The sequence below is a fragment of the Acomys minous genome (assembly GCF_964271855.1).
Source record: "Acomys minous genome assembly, chromosome: 8".
NCBI lineage: Eukaryota > Metazoa > Chordata > Mammalia > Rodentia > Muridae > Acomys > Acomys minous.
The window spans coordinates 54,394,420-54,414,344 of NC_140489.1; the positions used below are offsets into that span (position 1 = coordinate 54,394,420).

Here is a 19,925-nt window from a genome sequence, read left to right on the forward strand (position 1 = left end):
TTGTTTAACTTAGGAAGGAAAGGGTTTATTTAAGTTTACAGATCACACCCCAGGATTGGGGCAAACTACATTATTTTTAAAGGCTATATTTTTTTATAGTTCATGAATCAGGATTCTCCTGTATGCGTGAGTGAGTGTGTGTGTGTGTGTGTTTGTGTGCGTGTGCGTCCCTGAGTGTGCATTTGTGAGTGTGTGTATGGGTGTGTGTTAATGAGACAAAAAGCTTATAAATAGCAGTATTAAATGTAAACATCAGCATATTGATAGTGACTATAAAATGAAACTCACTTATTTCTTATGTAACCTATAGATTTGTATGTGTTATAGCTAGCTATGTGTTAAGGCCAATATTTTAAAACTGTGACATGATATAAATAAGTGGCATCATTAAATAAAACATTTAAAATATGTGACATCAAAGTGAGTGCCAATTAAATTTGGTCAATCAGCATATCCAGAGGACACATTTTCCTGAAAGACTGACATATTTCACTGAAATTCTGTCTTCCTTTCAAAATTCTTTCTAATCTCTTTTCTTACCTTGACAAAAATACATCAGTTATAATTATTTACTCCATGTTTTTTAAAAGATAATGCTACAAATAACATTTAGGGTGAAAGAAACTTTGTTTAGTGGGTAAATTCAAGCACTAATTAGGCAAATTGATTTATCAACTTTATGTCAATGAAATGTATGTACTAAACTTAAATACTCATATAGGTATATAGGCTATTAAGTTAGGTATTTTACTTATCAAATTATAATCATCCCCCAAAAGCAGAGTTTTATAAAGACAAGGAAGCAGGACAACAAATTTTGTCTAAAATACAGTTTATGTTCTTACATGATGAGAGAACAGAAGTTATTTATTTATTTCCTTAAATTCACTGAGCATGAGCCTAATAAGGGGTCTCAAATTTTCCTCAAAAAATAACGACTCTTCTTGAAGCACCTTACTTGTGTTTATGTCCATAATTCTAAATGTATGTTTTTTCTCCTCAAAAAAATTCCATGAATAACTTCAAATCTATATGTAGCCCATAAAATAGTTGCTGTTCAGAGTATCTGACCATGTTCTCAGAATTACAAAATATTCAAGATATTAATTATAAGGTTTTTTTTATCCCAATTGACTTAACAACAGTCAGTTATGCTGGATTTATATGATCTTTACACTTAGATTTATTTTTAAAAATCAAAGTTATATATTAAATCTGGAAAGTAAAACCTATTATCCTAAAAGGCTTTATTTCTTCAGTTAAAAAAAAAAGCAAGACACTTGCAAGAAGCAGTAAATAAAGCAAAATACCACAACCTGAGCTAAAAGCATAACTGTGCTAACTGTTCAGTTCAGCTAATATGTGATGTATATGAAAATATTTACATTTATCTGTCTAAAAAATCAAAAATTTCTTATGAATTATATTTCTTATGCAATATATTAATAATAGCCCCTGGCTTCTTTCACTGGAGTTAGTGTTAGGAATGCTTAGAACTCATTATGTCCCTTCCAAAACTTTGAGGTAATAACAGTATTGGTTCCATTCTACAGATGAAGAACCTAATCCATATAATGTTAGAAAATCAATTTGTATATATTGACACATACAGTATATGTAACATATATTTTACTACTTTAGAATTCACTAGTAGTAGAAATGACAAATAAACTAATTCAACATAACTTTATCTAATATTAAAGTTTAAAACCCGAGTAAGAAATTATAAAGGCTGTAATGGAATATTTCACATTCACTAGAATCAAAAAATTTCCAAATTATGATTAAAATATAACATTGAAAGAAATAATATGAACATGAAATACAATTTCATGCATTTCTTTACAAATGCATCCTTTTTACCAAGAAAAATAAAAGAACATATATTATGACAATACTGATTTTAATTAAGAAGTTGTACAAATAAATTATAGTAATTGTTATAAAAAATAATTTATATTGACTTCTCTATGACATAAACTCCATGGCTTATTATGTCTATAAATTGTGAGAATTCCAGGTAGAATTGTTTGATACATTAGTAAAAATGTTACAAAATAGCTTTAAATAATAATTAAAGGGTGAAATTTTAGCATAAGTTACCCAAAATAAATTAAATTTACTGAAGAAGTGAATGGTAAATAGAAATTATTGATGAATAATTAGAAAAAAGTAAAATCATATAGTTTTGACAATAACAGTAGTCACACTGGACTAAATAAAGCCCAAGTGCAACATGGAGAAGCAAGGCTTAGCTGTCCCTAGGTGTTATGCTACTGTCAGAGACCAGATAAAAGCACATGGCCTTTTCCTGGAAACCTCCCATGTGCAGTCATTAGTGGCTGCTTTAGAATCAGGAAAATTGAAATGAGTATTGCATACATTCAGCAATACTGGGAAACATCTTAGACAAGGAACCAATTGTCAGCATACACTTCTAAAAGTTTAGAAAAAGAAAATATTCTTCCTTAGAAATACATTAATTCACAGACTGAAGATAGTATGTCTACAGGAGGCAATTTTTAAATAAACACTTGTTCGTTTAAAAAAATTTTTTTTCAACAATGAGAACTTTTTTTTTTCTTTCTAAAGACCCCTGGCCTCTGACTACGCCGCGATTACCCAGGGCGTACAACTCAGAAATCAACTTCTGCTTCCTAATGCAGTGGTTAAAAGTAACACCCATTTTCTTTGTTCATGACTAGTCGTTAAATGGTTTTGTTTTGACTCAGCTTGCTAGCTGGTTCTTCTGCTTTCCACAGTTGTTATTCATGTGACTATAATTCCCAAGGCTCAGTTCTGTCTGGCTATGCTCAGGTAGCTTCATCAATGGGTCTGGCTATCAATGCTGGATGCCATAGAGGCTCCTTGACCTCAATAGAGGGACCAAAATAGAGGGTTTCTTTGCGTGTTAGGGATATTTTCTCAGAGGGACAGAAAAGTGAAAACCACATGGTCTTGAGGTGATTCGGTTGTGAATTATTCTCTAACACTTCTACTACACTCAAGTTCAAAGCAAAGCCACAGGCCAATTACGATCCAAGCTCAAAGTAAGCAAAGTCCATTCTTGTTAAGATTACAAAGATAGGTGGACATTATAATTCCTCCAAGAGAAAATACATAGATCCCAAATGGCGACACACCAGAGAATTTACTTTAGAGATATGTCTTGAAATTTTCTATAATTTATGAACAGACTTTGAAAAACTATTATCAGACACAATGATTCAAGCAAAGGATATGGCTTTATTTATTACTGGACTTTTTCCTGGTTTTGTACCAAAGAGAATAAGTAATAGGAATAGAACTTGAACACTCAGTAAAGATGGCCTTGGCAGCCTGTACCAATCTCAGGGAAAAGGGGAAAAAAGACAAGTTGAATGCAGGGCCTGATTACACAGAGGCTAGTATTTTAGTGAAAGATGTAGGATCTCTAAGTCCCATCTCTCCCTAACATTGCAAAATTCCCTGACTTCTCTGTTCTAGGAGTAAAGATAGGTAGAAAAACTATATATTAATCACCTGTGACACAGTGGTTCCTCTACAATAACTTCTAAGACCTTTTCTTTCAGAGATGGAAATTTGGGGTTAAGTTAGTTTAAAAATAAGTTTTAGCATCTATTCCTATCTTTGACTAGGGATAATCATAAAGCCTTTGATAGGTGTACAAATATAAAATTTAGCAGGTTATAAGCTGATGTAAAAACCAAAGAGCAAATAAAGAATTTGGTGTATATTTGAAATATGGCCTCACAAAGAAAAAGTTTGGAGAACATACATGTAATAATCATGTAGGATACAAGGGAGATCCCCAGGCACAGAAGCCATAGCACCTTCTTTAGAATCAGAATACTTGGCTTTGAGGTCTAACCTTCTAATCTGCTAGCTGCATAGCCAACAAAAAGTGCTGAGTTTCAGTTTAGATGTCTGGAAAATGGAGATGGTCACAAGGACGCTAAAGATCTATCGTAAGAAATGAAAGTAAAAATAAACATCCACTGATGCCTAGTGCCTTCTCCAAAGAAGAGAAACAGGATGACACGACTCTATGATGGTGCTGACTGTAGTCTACTACATAATGTCCAAGCTATGTTGGTATAGTTCAGTGATTCCCTTTATCAACTATATGACATGAAAGAGCATGTGTTGCCTCAGAGGAAAGCTTAAGATTTTTACTCAGCCTAAGGCTCTCATATCCTACAATCATGGTGTTTTCTTAATACATTTCTTATTTGTAAGTTAAAAGAGAAACTGAACAACTGAAAAACCACATAAATAAAAGCAAAGTAAATCAAATAAAAATCACATAGTTAAGGCAGAAGGAAAAGAAGAGTTAGTGTAACTTGCTTGGAGCATGCAAAGGATTGGCCCCGGAAGACACTTTGTAATAGTCACATATAGAGCAGAGACAGAATCATTAAGAAAAGATAAAGTATATTTACACTTGATGTATCAGTTTTGATATCTATTTGTACTCACAATATATGTATAGCCTTTTAAGAATAATGCCCCAAAAGAAAAGAATACAAGATTATGGTATCTAAAGATTGATTCTTCAGGGATACCAGGAAAAGGGAGGTTTACTATCACTTCCTGCTATCAATTTCCCTTTCCTTGTTAGAAAGCTGTCCTGCCTACAACATGTGCAGGGATAAAATATACAGCTGAATTGGAGGGAAGAGCCAACCACTCACTGGCCAAGCTTGAGACTCATTCCATGATAGGGAAACTACCACTGACACTATTAATGATATTCTGCTATAATTTCAGACAGGAGCCTAACACAAAAGTCATCAGAGAGGTTTCACCCATAAACTGGTAGAAAATGATGCAGAGACCCAGAGCAAAACATGAGGTGTAGCTTTCGGAATCCTGTGGAAGAGGGGGAGAAAAAAAATTGAAGGAGCCAGAAGGGCCAAGGACAACACAAGAAAACCAACAGAATCAAGTAACCTGGCCCATCAGGAGCTGACAGAGACTGAACTGCCAAGCAGAGAGCATACATGGGACAGACCTAGACCCTCTGCACAGATGTAATCATTATACATATGGTTCTTCATGTAGGTCTCCTAAAGTGGGGGCAGGGGCTGTCTCTGACTACATTGTCTTCCATTGGATCTCTTCTCCCTAATTGGGGTGCCTTTTCTGGCCTCAACAAAGATGTGCCTAATCTTACTGCAATTTTACTAGCGCAAAATTGATATACCCAGGCTGGTTGATATCCATGGGAAACCTCCTCTTATCTAAGAATGAAATGAGAGACAGACGGAGAGGTGAGGGCAGAAGGAGGGACTGCAGGAGAGGAGGGGTCAGGATGTAAAGCAAATAAATAACTTAAAATTTTAAAAAGGTTTCATCTTATAATGAAGAGGAAGAAGCTGCTTGGAGCCCAGTTGCTGAATTTATTTTTAAATGAACATGTAAACAAATTAATTAACCTTCTAGAAATAAACCATCTAGGTCTGGCAGTAAATTAAGGGAAGATATGGGCTTATCAACAGTACAGTTTTTTTTTTTACTAGTTTGCTTGTTGTTACTCTAGATTTAAATTTTCCCAGAGTAGCATCTACACAATTTTAACTTGTGTCTTAAGGAAGATACTGTTGAAAGTTTCTATGCCTGTACTGAATACCAAATAAATAATCTTTGAAGAGTATAAAGAACATGATTGTAACAATTTTTGTTTATATCATAAAGCCCCCAATACATCCAGCCAATTTAACATTGAGAGAGTCATATGCATTTTTTTGGTCTTTCTGTTTCATGGTTTGGTATGGTGCTGATGAAGAATGCCATCGTAATATGTAGTGAGAGTGGTAAGAAATATTTAACTAACTTGACCATTTTGAGTAAAAAATGTAATATGAGTGTTCAGAAGGCAATCTTGAACACTTGAATAGACTCCAAACTCAGAAGCAGAAGTGTTTCATCTCATGACTATCTTAGAGTTACTTGTTAAGGTCTCTAAGGCTCCATGCAAGTTCAAGTAGAAGAAAGGAACGTAAGTGCAAAATTGGATTTTCTTTATTCTGTATCCAAGTAAAAAGAAGAAATGATGATCATACTAAAGTCCTCATTGGTTGTTGGCATTGTTTATATGTCTCAATGAAATATGCAACAAACAAAACAGAAATTGTCAAAAAAGTCTTTTCAGACTAATGAGACTGAACATTACTGAGCAAAAAAATGTAAGAAGATTAAGAGCAATAAAATAAAACTGTCTCTAACTAGTGAATGTACAAGAAAAAAATAAAAATAAAATAAGGGTTGAGGATCTGAAATAATTCAGTTCTAATACTTAATACCAAGTCCCATTATTAGCAACAAGGCTTTCCATGTATGATAATACCTCTGCCATGCTAAAAGTAACTAGAAGCTACAGGATGCCAAAAATGGGTATCAACCAAAAGTATGACACACTTAATAGAAACATGGAATAATTATATTTTATATAGGTTATTTTGAAGTTACTAAAGTTATTCAAACTGAAACTTGACCAAGAAGCTAGAAAGATAACATAAGATTGAGAACATGCCAAGAAAGTTTAGAAGCTTCATAGTTCTGTGTCCATCAGGGGTCAAAACATACTTCAATGGCAATGGGTTTGGGTAGGTCATGCACTGACCAGTGCTCCAGTTCTTAGCTCCTAAGATTTCCTAAGCCTGGGCAAATCCCCTGTTTTGCATCTTCTGCTTGGTCTCTGATCACACTACGACTTCATAGTTTTATTATTCCAATCATAGGGTTTAAGCCATCCCCTTACCTCTATTGTCCCTTCCTTAGGCTCAGAACCGCTAAGGACAAGAAGATCACAATTACAATGAAGATACTTAACTTACTGATACATGATAACACTGCAGCTGCGGGACAGTGCGAGCCTATTGTCATACTAGCACATTTTATAAGTGGGCAAAGTAAGGTTCAGAGAGATTAAAGGGCTTGTGCTGTAGGTGGTACAGGGCAAAACATAAATTACGAAACTTCAAGTATCACATTGATAACTATGTCATAAAACTCAACCCCCCTCAAAACACAGGTATGATTCCAAACTTTCCTCTCATATCTTCTACAAAATATACAGTAGGAAAGGACCAAATATCAGTTAACAGATATACCTCAAACACATGTGTTTATATTATTCATGTTATTAAGAAAATATGTTCACACGGTGACAGCTCAATGTGCTCCTGGACTGTCTCCCACAATTCCCATAAATAGCATGATGATTTCAACTTTAAATTAGATATAATTGTATTGAATATGATATAACAAATTAAGATCTGTGACTATTAGTTTGGCTAAAATATGTCTCCATTCGTAATAAAGCATCAATGTTGGTATATGAATTATAGGCATTTTCATGTTGCATATGCATACATGCAGACAAAACATTCTTACATATAAAATAAAAAATCAAATATAAAAGTAGTTTACTATACCGTGTAAATAAACATTTAATTAAAGCATTCGATATTTTAAATAAAATTATTTCAGAAGTATATTTACATGACCGATTGTTTATGATATAAAATATCACTTATAATTCAAAAACTATTATTTTACATTTATAAGTAATATAAAGCAATCAATTCATATTTCACAATATACAGAAAATATAGGTCTAATAAATTTCCAGGTATAGGATTATTTCTCTCCTTTTGCATAGTATGATCAAAGTCTTGCAAGTTCTCTTAATATTTCTCAAATGTATAAATTTCTTATGTTTTTCCAACATAGCACATGTGTTATTAAAAGTTACCTTTAATAAAAATATTTTGATCTCAATTAGAAAAAAAATCAAGTCAGAAAACTACTGCCTTCCATATCACTAAGGAGAGGGAGTGTTAGCTTTAATGTAGTTAATGTGCTTCCAGTAGTAAATCACTTTAATGTGAATAGCCTAAAGTTTAAGAGGTGATTTCACTGAAGTCCAGAAAACCCTGTATTCAGAAAGCAACTGAGGCTGGGGTGAGCTCAACATCAGAGTGTGTGCTATCATGAGGAAAGCCCTTCTTTGATTTGGAGAAGTCAAGAGAGAATGGAATCTAGAGAGTAAATAAAATGTTCCCTCCTGGACTGTTAGCGCTTTCTCAATGCACCTTAAAAGAGCAAAGGGAACTAGGTTAAGATAAGCAACACATTTGGCTCCTGTCCCTGTTTAAATTAAACATTTTAGTTGTGATTGAAAATGTCTTGAAATAGTGGTGTTTTTTTTTTCAAACTTTTCTGAAGAATTCAGAAACTTTTCCCAACATTTGTTAAAAGCACTCTTAATGTTAACCATGTATCTTATTATGTCCTTTCTAAGACCTTTTCTGTAATAATATAAGAAAATAGCTTCAATTTTCTTTTCAAATCCTGCAATCATGCTTCACAGGAACTTAAACACTAATTTAAAAAAAACTTCATTGAAAATCCTTGCTAAGTGCTATATAACACACACACACATATATAATTATTTAAATATTTATATATGTCTACTGAGAATATTCAAAAAAGAATAAGATATAACATGTGAGATATTTCTTTTACATGAATTGCTAGGAAAGAAAAATTGATCATTTGGCCTTTTCCTACATAATCTTGGAAATCCTGTGTAACAAGGTAATTTTCCACATAACCTTGTAGGTTAAGAAATGTGAGCTACCAAAATTAGTTTCAGATAAATATTATAAATACATTATGCAGCTTAAATACTAAAGCCTGTTCATGCACTTTACTTGGTATCAGTACTCTGATAGTCATTTATATAACCATGTAATTACATTGTAATTTTCTATCACTTGTTACCTATAATCTGTAAAATCCTTCTGTCAGAGCAGTATTTACTAGGACACTATTAATTTTTTTAAAAAAGCTTTAGGGGTACCATTAACTATTTCTGAGTGAAACTCTTCTATTTCCAATCTTTACTTATTAAGGGCTTCCTAGGACTATATAATTTAGGGTGATAGAGTATAATTTTAAAAGCACCTCACCTCTAGCTAAAACGATTTCTATAATTATAAAAATGATAGTTTATTAACTTCAGCATGCATACACCACAGAATGTATACTTTATACTTCTGTAGATTATACAACTGAATAATGCCACATGAATGAGAGTGTGAGCTAGGGAAATTGAGTAAGTGGATCCATCCTCAGAACTTAACTTCGCACATGTCTCACTGGAATGATTAGCAAGATTCTTTAGTCATGTATCTTAGAGAGTCACTGTCACATGTCTGAGGCTTACGTTTTAATTTTCCTCTTCCATGAAACATAAAGCTTAAAAGTGTTTGTACAAAAAAAAAAAAGAAAGAAAGAAATAGAAAAGAAAAGAAAAGAAAAGAAAGAAAAAGAAAATTAAAAAAAGAGAAAAATCATTTAAAATGCTAGTATGTTCCATTTCTGAGTAACCGAAATCACTAGACTAAAAGACAGGTTAACTAGTTCATTCTTCAGAATTTTTCAAGTGGCTTCTCTTCTTCTTCTTATTTCAATATTGGCAAAAATGCTTTCAATGTCATGTAGTTGAATAAAGGCATTAGTAGTTGTTGTGGAGTAGTTTCACTGATCGAGGGGAACACTGTCAGCTGCAAGTATCTCATCCTTACCACGTAACAGCACAGCAAGAATCAGCAGAAAGCTTGGTCCTAATTTCACCAGCTAGTAAACTCAGCAAAACCACCAAGCCAAAAGTGCTTCAAGCATCAGTACACTGGCTTCGATGTACAAAGGGAAATGTTCCTTCAAAAAGGATGTAGGTGGGTATAACATGGGGCCATACTTAAATATACATGACACAAGAGGATAGCACTTCAGCACCAAGATCTGCTGAATGCCAAGAGAGAGAAAAAAATAATAGCTAACGAAAAATAAAGGTGGGCCATTTCTTCCTCATACATCTCTTCTATTTCTCTGGGGGAGAAAGAAAGAAATTGCCTTAGGCTATATCAGTGAAAGACACACATTGATGAGCTTCTTGTCCCAAACAAACCAGTACCTGAGTCTCATATCAAAACTGAAATATGTGAGAATGTTCATACATATATTACATTTTTTAATTTTGAGAAGCAGGTATGTGAAACACAGAATGCAGGTCTTGTTCAAGGTCATTCCTTTTAAAAGAGAAATGGAAAATCGCTAAAAGAAATCCAGAAGATGAAAATCTAGTGTCAACTTCCTTCAAGCTGACTCTCTGCTCCCTCTTGCTCCCCTGTGTGTCTGCTATTTCCTATTCGTTTTCCCCCTGTTAGGAATGAGTAAAAAGGGATTTATAAAGGAAGAATTCCTGGCTGGGAAAATGTCTATCAATATCTTAACCCACCAGTGAGCCAGAGCAGTTCTGCCTGGGGATAATGTCTAACAAGGGGTGAGAGTCACATCTCAAATCCAGCCTTAGCCTTCCTTCTTTCCTTCCCTCCTTCCTTCCTTACCTCCTTCCTTCCTTCCTTCCCTCTATGTTAAGAGCTCCATTTTCTTATGACATTTAAGTTAACTCTAGTCTCACAAAGGAACGACCTTTTTAAACCTAAATCACACCACAATATATATTTGAACTTCTGAGCATTTAAACTCCGGCTTATGGATTTGTGTGCTTTCCCTGAGGAATGGGTGCACAAAGATGAGAACTGACTTGCAAAAACATGAAATTCATAGTGAGAAAAGGCTAAAAGAAAGTAACACAGAGATGGGAAAATATGTATTTTTCAAGTACCAACATTGTTCATTTTAGTTTTCTTGGTCATCTTCTGGATATTTATGAGTTATTTGCTTGCAAATTACTATGTTTTCCAACGTTCCAGGCAAATTTAGTACAAAAAAAAAAAAAAGCATCTCCCTGTTAGACGTTTACCACATCTGATTTTCTGAGTCATGGAAGATTTCAAATAAATTCACACACACACACACACACACACACACACACACACACACACACACACACACACAAAGACATTTGAGGTGAAATTCTCTTAAATTCCTTTAAATCTGGTTATTTTCTAATGTTTTATTTTCCTCTCTATATTTTTTAATGTAGGCAATGAAACCTTCTTTTTCTCTCCCTAGACCCTAGACAGTGGAGTATAGATTATCTTACTGCCAGAGTTGATTTGGCCTCTATATCCTTCCTCTAAACTGAAGATTAATGCTAAACTTGTCTGAAGAGTGGCTCCTCTAGACTTTAGGTTTGAGTAGAGAGTGCAAGATCAGTTGATTGTATATGCTTCCGTTTTAATTGAAGGCAAAAGAAGGCTGCTAATGACCTGAAGCAATATGGGAGAATGTGAGAAAAGAGGAATAGGAATCTAAGAAATATGCACTTAGCTTCAATGCTTCAATTCTGATAAATCATACAGTGTTTGAATGTCAAGCAATTTTAGAAGCCAGCTTTTAATACATGTTCTTGAATACTCGTATGTCGGGCATGGAGGGGGGAGGGGCCGGCGCACATTTGGAAGGGGGTTGTAGTCACAATAGATGGTCAAACAGCACCACCTACTCATCTCCCATTTCCCTTCCCTCAGACCTAGGCAGCCACCCTAGCCACAATGAGCCCCACTGTCTGCCAGAGTGCTTGCTGAGCTCCCCAGCCCCGCCCCAAGTAGTGTCAAAGCAGAGCTGCCAGCTGCAGTGGTGGAGCCCAGCCCCCAAAGCTCCCTGCATTCATGGCCTTGTAGCACCACCACCCTGCAAGGGCTGCAGCAGCAACAGAATCTAGACTCTGGAGCAGTAGTCGGGGACTTCAGCATGCAGGGACAACTACAGCATCTACTCATTAGCTTGTAATCTGCAAACGCCATCATATGGATATCTATAGAAATGAAGGGAATAGAAGATGATAACTGGGCAGTCCTCCTACACTTCCTAAGCAGCTTTAGCAAACAGAGGACACTACCTCACACTCTGCTCAGCTCTACTCCACACCTACATAGGTTGGTGCCTATCTCTGCCTCCTAGACCAGTGAACCATGGACCCACCAGGCCAAACCTCAGGTGGAGTGCTGCCAGCAGGCAGCTCCTGAAGGTGGGAGACAAACCAGCACTCCTTGGTTGAATTTTTCAGCCCTTTTTCACTGTGGAATTAAACACTGATAGGAATACTTTGGAAGTGTTTTATGTTGTTAATGCAAATGCTCTCCAGAAAGAGGGGAAATTTTCTGTGGGGAACAGGCAACAGTGGTGACAGGAAAAGATGGAATGAACAAGGTGCAACGATAAAGGGCTTTGGAAGTTAACTAAATTTGTTCTGTTTTCTAAATGAAGGGAATCTCCATTTTCACACATCAGATCCAATATGTTAATTAGGCAGTCGCAAATCCAACCTGTTTTTAAATCAAAGTGCTGGATGGAATTTTCAAAATACCTAGCGTACATAAACAACCCTGGGCACAAGCCTATGTTGGTCACTGAAATAAAGCAGGTGGGGCCAGGACTGATGTTGTCACTGGGGCTGGGGTTGGGGCTGGGGCTGGGTGGTGGCTATTGGTTTTTGGCCCTGTTCTCCTAGACATAAAAATGACCTCTTTCGTGGATCTATTTTGTTACATCAAACCAAAGCCTGGCAGTTAAACAGCTCAGCTCTTCATCTCAGCACACACCCATAACAATGAATTCCTTTCCACGCTAAGCAAGTCCCAAGAAAACTCCATTTCACATCAAAGTCTCCAGATGCATAATTCACAAGTACTAAAAGGATCTGGCAATACCGTGCACAACAAGGGAAGAAAAACAGTTTGGTACCAGAGGTAAAAGAGTCCAAAAGGGGGGAGGGGAGGGGGAGAGAGATCTTTGATAGATGTGGGGGGCGGGGAAACAAACACCGGATCTCGCTCCAGTATCTGGAGGGTTGGATACCAAATGGTCCGCAGCAACCATAGCCTGAAGGAAACATGAACCATTCAATCTCTGGCACCTTCAGTTAGGTTCAACGAGCCTGGCCCTACTCAAAAACTATCCTCAGGCTTGATTTATTCATATATCTCTAGATTTCATTACCACGTTAAATGCTCAAGTATAGACTTACATTTCTATGTACCAGAAACTGCAAACCCCTTCACTGAGCAAGCGCCCTTGGATATCCAGCCCTTCCTAATGATTTTCAAAACATTAATAAGTAAAGTCGCCTGCAATGCAGATAGGATGCTAGAAATAAGACCTTAAGGAAAGTGGGTGAGGCAAGTAGTCCTTCATTGTTACCTGGTGCCTCTAGGGGGAAAGACGGTCATAGGAGGACTTTCTGCCCGCAGGTAAGATCCAGGCAAGGTGGCTCCAGGTGGCTTTCACAGTCGTAGTGGGGTCTTGCTCATCACCTCGCTGCCCTTTGCCATAGCTCAGCACCCGCATCCTAGGGAGTCAGAGAGGTGGCTCCTGCCACTGCCGCCGCTGCCCTTAGGTCGCGCTGGGTGGGGAATCAGCGCAAATCGCCCCATGAAACCGGTGGCTCCGCGCCCGGGGAGCAGGCAGAAGCAGGGCAGCCTTGCGCACACACACAGAGAGACACGCTCACACACACTCACACATCTCAGCCGGCGCGCGCGCACTCACACTTGCACAAGCACTCCCCAGAACCGCACCGGGAGAGAGAATCGGTGCTGTTCCTCCTCACGATCCGGTCCGGAAGCCCACCAGCCCACCAGCTAGTCGCTTTCTCACATATTCCTTGATCACGTCTCCTTCAAGTTCTCCTGCAGCCCAAATCCTTGGTATTCAAGAGCGGGTGACATTTCGTTGGGAAGTAAAGAAGTCCTAGAAGGTCTATAGAAGCATTGGGTATTCTTCAAGCAGTTTGAAAAGCAATCCTCATTACCTTGTTTGTACAGTAAACGTGCTGGAAGTGCTGAAGTTTTGGGCTTCAAATGTTGTGGGCAGACACGTTCATATTCTTCGGACCAAAACAGCAAAGTCAAGATGCAAGGGAGCAAGACAGCTGCAAGACCCTCTCTTGACCTTGCAATGTACCTGGAAGCTGGTTAATACAGCTACTTTCCAAGCCTCTGGATTAAGAGATCCATACACCTGGGTCCACATCCAAGCAGCCGCCCAAAACTCAGCCAGGAAAACGAATCTGGGCGTTCTCCGCGCTCTGCGAGAACCTGGGCATGGAGGGGCATCTCTGAGTTAACACATTTGCTTCTGGGCAGTTGGAAAAAAGACTGTCAAATGCATCCGATAGGAGCGCGCACATACACACGCGCACAAACACACGCATACACACGCAGCTAGCTGGAAAGAGGCTTGCAAAGCACTAGAGAAACACCAAGATGACTTGAAAAGGTGGAAAACGTCCAGGTTCGTAAAGAAAAACGGAAAGGCCAGGCAGGAGATTCCAAAAGTCTTCTCAGATCTTTCAATATTCATATTTCTACTTCCCCCTTTTCTATTTCTCGTTTCCAGAATGTTTCATGGCTCTGCCCCACCCCCGTCCAGTTGCGCCTTATTTTCTGGTATTACAGACCATACAACATGAATTACATGGGTGCGTTGTGCTCACAGCTTCACAAAGTCAAGAATCCTCAGGAGCAGCTAGCTGAGAAGCCATTCACATCTTCAAAGAAAGAAGAAAAGCACACACGCGTGCACGCACACACGCGAATACACACACACACACAAACACACACGTACACGCGCGCGCACACACAGACAGACACACACAAGGTTCTGGCCGCTCTGCCTAGGCTCACCGCCTCCCTGCGCCGCTGCACACCGCGCGATGGGCGCCCCTCCCGCTGGCCGAGGTGGTGGGAAGAGTCCGCAGCTCAGGCGCGAGGCGGGAAGCTGGGGTCCAGGATCGCAGCCGCCGCCCGGGCAGGCCTGGGAGAGCCGCTCCCCAGCGCGGTGCGTACGGACCACGCTGGCCGCCTAGCCCTGAGGTGCTGCGCTCCGCGCTGCAGCATGGAGGCGGCGGCAGGGGCGGCGGCGGCGGGCGCGCGGCCGTGAGCCCGTCCCTAGCTGCAGTGACGAGAACGGGCGCACCTCCCAGACCCCTAGAAACAGGAGACGCTCCAAGCCTGGGCCGCTGCACTCTTTGCCTTAGCGACTCCGACGTAGACGTGTTCAGAGAACCGATATACCGCTGGAGCAAGGAGAGGGCCAGCGTCGTGCATCCAAATCCCGGAGCAGTGGATGCGCGGGGGCGTTGCAGGAAGGGGGGAGGGGAAGCAGTGGAAAACACGAAGGTAGAAAGCGAACTTCAGGGGCATCCCCCGCCTCTGTTGGAAATGAACTGCGGATCCCGTCGCCCACTGTCGGATGGTTAAGGGATTTTTAAAAGGTGTCACCCGGTCAGGCTGTGACTGCTAATGGCAGTGTGAAAAGTGATTAGCTCCAACCCGGCGGAGAGAATCCCAGCCTCGGAGTACCGGCTGAAGCTCCCAGTCACCCGAGGCTGGCTTCCAGTGCTCCCTAGTTGGCGGTGGGTGATTTGCTTACTAATCAGATGGGATCGGATTCTGAAAAGAGTATTTACATTTGGGAATCAGCGCGGTACCGGGAGAAAAGAAGTGATGCAGCTGGCCACTTTAACTGTGCAGAGCTTATCTCGGCCCCAGTACTCGGCAGAAAGCAGGCCTGGCCACCTAAGCCACCTGCGCTGGGAAGGACGTGGAACCGGAGAGAAGTGTGGTGCCCAGGAAACCAGAAAAGCCTCTTGGGGGAAGGACTGGGCAGGGCCCTCCCTGACTTTACTCTTGTAATACTGCCAAGATTCCCAGTTAATTCCCAGACTCTCGGACCCCAGCAACGTTTCCAGAAACCCCCTACAGCCAGCCATTAAAAATTAAAATAGAAAAAAAAAAAAGACTCCATTCAGTATCTGGAGCAGCCAGAACCCAGTCTTTTCCAGTTAGAGTTGATGCGCACTTGATCATTGGTTTTCCGTGCAAACCTCTTAGCCCAGACATCAACCTGAACCAAACCTGAAAGAGTTAGGGGATGCCATGGGAAGTAATTGGCTAACAAGGAGCCCTTCCCTGCCTACTTGGTAAAAACTTGCATCCTTGAACTGTGCTGTCTCCCAAGATAGGATACTTTGGAATTTTGCTTCCAATAGAAGAACTCCAGAGGCTTTACAGTTGAGTGGTGAATGTACCAGGCACGTACACTCAGTCACACCCACGGACTCTATGTGAGCGCGCGCACAGGCACCCTGGCATAATCAAGACTCACACTGCTCCGTTTTCAGAGTCTGGAGTACTTTAAGTGGTAACTGCTCCCTTTTCTTCTCTTCGCCCCTGGTCTTCCCTCTGCTGCCAGCTGGGTTCCAGGTTACAACCCTGTGTGGTTCACGCCATGGTTTAGCAATCCGAGTTATTCTATGGTTACTTGATTTCTGAGGAGCATGGCTGGGGATGCGTTTCCCGCCGTGCAGTCTCCATCCATTTCCGCTGGGGCTCCATGTTGCAGAGCAGTCCCCAGCGGCATATTGCAGAGCTGGAAGCAAGTTCAAGTTCGAGAGTCCGAACATCTCTCCAAACAGCCAGGCACTAACCAGTAAGATTTCATACAAATTTGCAAAAGGAGCCTGGAGGATAAATACTTCAGCCAGCACCCTGGAGAGTCTCCACTAAAATCGTGAGTGCTTCTCCGTGGGTTTCTAGTCATGGAAGTGGATAACCGAGTATTCTAAGAAATCCCAGGAAAAACCCATCACCTCCTGGAGTCCACTTTTGGAGGCACTCAGGAGAAAGTGCTGCTCTCTGGCTTCCCTTTAAACTTTGCAGCTTTGAGGACTTCAGGCAGAGCTGTTGAGTCGCCCTAGCTTGGACTCCAGGCATATCCAAATGAGCACTTCCAAGTACTTTAGGATGTGGGGGTGACTCTTTTCCAGGACTGTCCCACTTGCTGTCCTGCTCAGGTGAAAGGAACCAAAAGTCTCCAAGATAAGTATTTGCTGATCTCAAAAGTGGACTGAATACATATCCAAATATTGAATCAGAACCCAAAAGACCTTTGCCTATCTGGATTGAATAACTTTCCTTTTCCTTGTTTTTGTTTACATTTTATATCCTGACAGAGGTGAGAAAAGAACTCACTGGCAATTGGGCGAATTGAGGAGGGTAATGGTTGGTAACAAGAAAAATTTTCAGTTTCACCTTGGGGTTCCTTTAACTAAGCCAGTGAGGTTTTGCGGTGAGAAAGATGACATCAGCTTTTGGCTGAAGGCAGGAAGGAGGTGATGCACAGCATCTTGGTATTTTTCAAGGTCCAGCTCTCCCCAGGCAGAAATGGCCTCCAACTTGAGTTCCCTGTGCAGTGAGCTTTGCTGAAGGTTTTCCCTCTCCCCTCCCCACTCCCCCTCCCTCTAGGAAACTGTGTTAAGGCAGGAATTTTTCACTCTGCAGATACTGTGTTGCTGTGTTCTTTGCAAGCCAATTCCAGATTGCAAAAAAGGAGGAGAAAAATGTTTTATTTTTAGAATGTTTTAAATAAAGGTAGTTTTTCAAAGTCTTAAAATTAATATATATATATTTAAAATTTTTACAAAATTTCTAAACAAAGGTTCTTTGTTTTTAGAAAGTTAAAGGAGGGGCCATAGTGGTTTTCATAAAAAATGCCAGAGTTAACAGAATGTACCTTTTATTATTTTATGGTAACACACAATTGGGACACACACACACACACACACACACACACACACACACACACACACACAGAGCAACTTCTGGAAACTGGTTATTAGGAGGAATTTTTTATTTACTTATCTATTGTTGAGAATAGCTAACTCTAAAGTTGTTAAAGTTTCAGCAGTTTATACAGTTAGAATAGAATTCTTGGTCCAGAATTTAAAGAAAAAAATCCAATCTTCAATAAATAATTTGGATTAAATTTGGCTTATTTTCTCAAGAGACTATCTATCTTGATTATCTTCATTATTATCAAACTAAACTTAAGCCAAATAATTTTTAGAAATATTTTCTGTCTCCTCCAAAAGATTATTCTAAGAATTGGTGGCTATAAACGTTAGAATTCTCATTTTAACAGAATTTTTTAAAAGGCTGTTTTCTTATTTTTAGTCAATAAGTGGAAATGTGAATGTTTTACAGTCAATTTGACACATAAAAACTATTCCTAATCTCTGCATGTATTATTATTTTCCATTGGATTTCTCTAAACTATGGAGAAACTATAACCCACTCCTTTAAAAACAGTATTAATTAAAGAGTTCACTTTTCTAGGTCTCCAGTTGAGGAATGTAGGGAGTCACCACATCAGTTCAGCCCTTTTCCCCTGTGCCTTCTATAAAGCACATTTCATTCAGAAACATCTCCAGGTTTTGAGTCATGGTTGAGTTACTAGCTTTTTGGTTTTTTTTTTTTTCTTAATAAAAGGCTCTGTGACCTTAAAAGTTGGAGGTGATATGAAGAAACAAGGAGAGATAAAGTTATAAACTGAACATATAAACATAATTTAAGGCAAATGAAATAAATTCCATGCACTGACGTTTACTTTAATAGTTAACATAGTTGTGAGCTTCATAACATTTAATCACTAGCAGGACTGTGACCTTCACAGTTCTATAATGATAAAAGTTTGCTTCAGAGCTTATTTCTGTCACAACCTATCATGAAGTATATGAGTGCAGAATATTCCAGCAACTAGGCCTTACTTAAAACAACTAATTTATCTCTGTAACACTTAATAAGAAACTGTTATACATGATTTGGACTAAAAGTATAAGCTACTATACTCATTTTTAGTATACTTCAAAAACAAATATACCCCTTTCCCCCTTAGTTTGTTATTTTTTGAGCTTTTACTTGATTTGTATGGATACATCTATGCTCTGAAGTATGGAATCATGGTCACAACTTCAGTCCAGTGGCTCATGGTAAGACTGTTCCAGAGGAGAGAGGCTCTCAATTATTCATTGTGTAGAATGCCCTTTCTCTCCTCCTCTTTTCTCTCTGTCTCCCCACACCTCACTCTCAAAAAGTTAAGTTTCAATTTCAAATTTTGAAACTGGGCAGGGATTTCTTGAGAGATTTTAGGAAAGGGAAGATCTCAGAGCTGAATATTGCTAAACAAAAAGACAATCCTTAAGCACTATTACAACTAACCACCCTTTTCTTTCCTTGTTTATATTAGTAATCTGGCAAACAACCTCCACATTTATGTAATACACTCAGTTACTACAGACACAGTGTATCAGCCCATTGAAGAATATCAACCACTTCCCCTATCATCAAAGCTACTTTGTCAAACTATATGAATCTAACTATGATTGTTGTGTGAAGCTATGCTAAAGTATGACTGACCCACCACAGTCTATACATTTTGGAAATAGAAAGGCAGCTTGCTTCCTAAAAAGGAAAATTTCTAGTAAAACATACACAGAAATCTGGGCTACTTTGGCTAAGCTGTGCTGGTTGAACTGAATATCAAGTGCAATACTTTGAGACTTTTTCATATTTTTATAACGTGCTGAAAATATTTCCAAACACTAGTCATCCATTAAGAATTCTTTTTACATTTTTGTTGACAAATATGTAAAATCCCATGACAATTTCTACTTAATCTCTAAGATTTGAAAATCAAGCTAGTTATGAAACAGTTATTTTAAAAACAAAAGTCTGAATTATTATTATGACTTTGTTTATGCATATGACAGGACAGAATAAATTCCATTAAATGGAAGTAGTAAGGCATTTGAAAGGTTTTAATGTGCTTCTATTAAATGCCCTGTGACTAATTATAGAGCAATTGCTTTATTTTACAGATGTAGTTGATTTTTCCCTGTAAAATCATAGCAATTATCTGCCCCGATTTCAGACAGATGACCAAAGTGAGCAGTAAGATGACACTCACTTGGTTCAGACCATAGGGTTGGGTTTTCTGGAATACGAGCTCCCAGAGACTTAGACTAAGACTTTCTTTCAATGAATTCAATTTAAACACATCTACATTAAGATAAATGATGTCTGATGGGTTTTATGAATATGACAACA

The 19,925-nt window shown here is 38.8% G+C and overlaps 1 protein-coding gene across 3 annotated transcripts in view; it reads right to left on the minus strand.

The window, feature by feature from the left end:
* LRFN5 (leucine rich repeat and fibronectin type III domain containing 5) overlaps window positions 1–18,934 on the minus strand; it is a 270,278-nt gene extending 251,344 nt beyond the window's left edge. For all 3 annotated transcript variants that reach the window (XM_084791182.1, XM_084791183.1, XM_084791180.1), the window contains exon 1: window positions 13,180–18,934. The gene's annotated coding sequence lies outside the window, so the exon portion shown is untranslated. The remainder of the gene's footprint in view (window positions 1–13,179) is intronic.
* Between the last annotated feature and the right edge of the window lie 991 nt (window positions 18,935–19,925).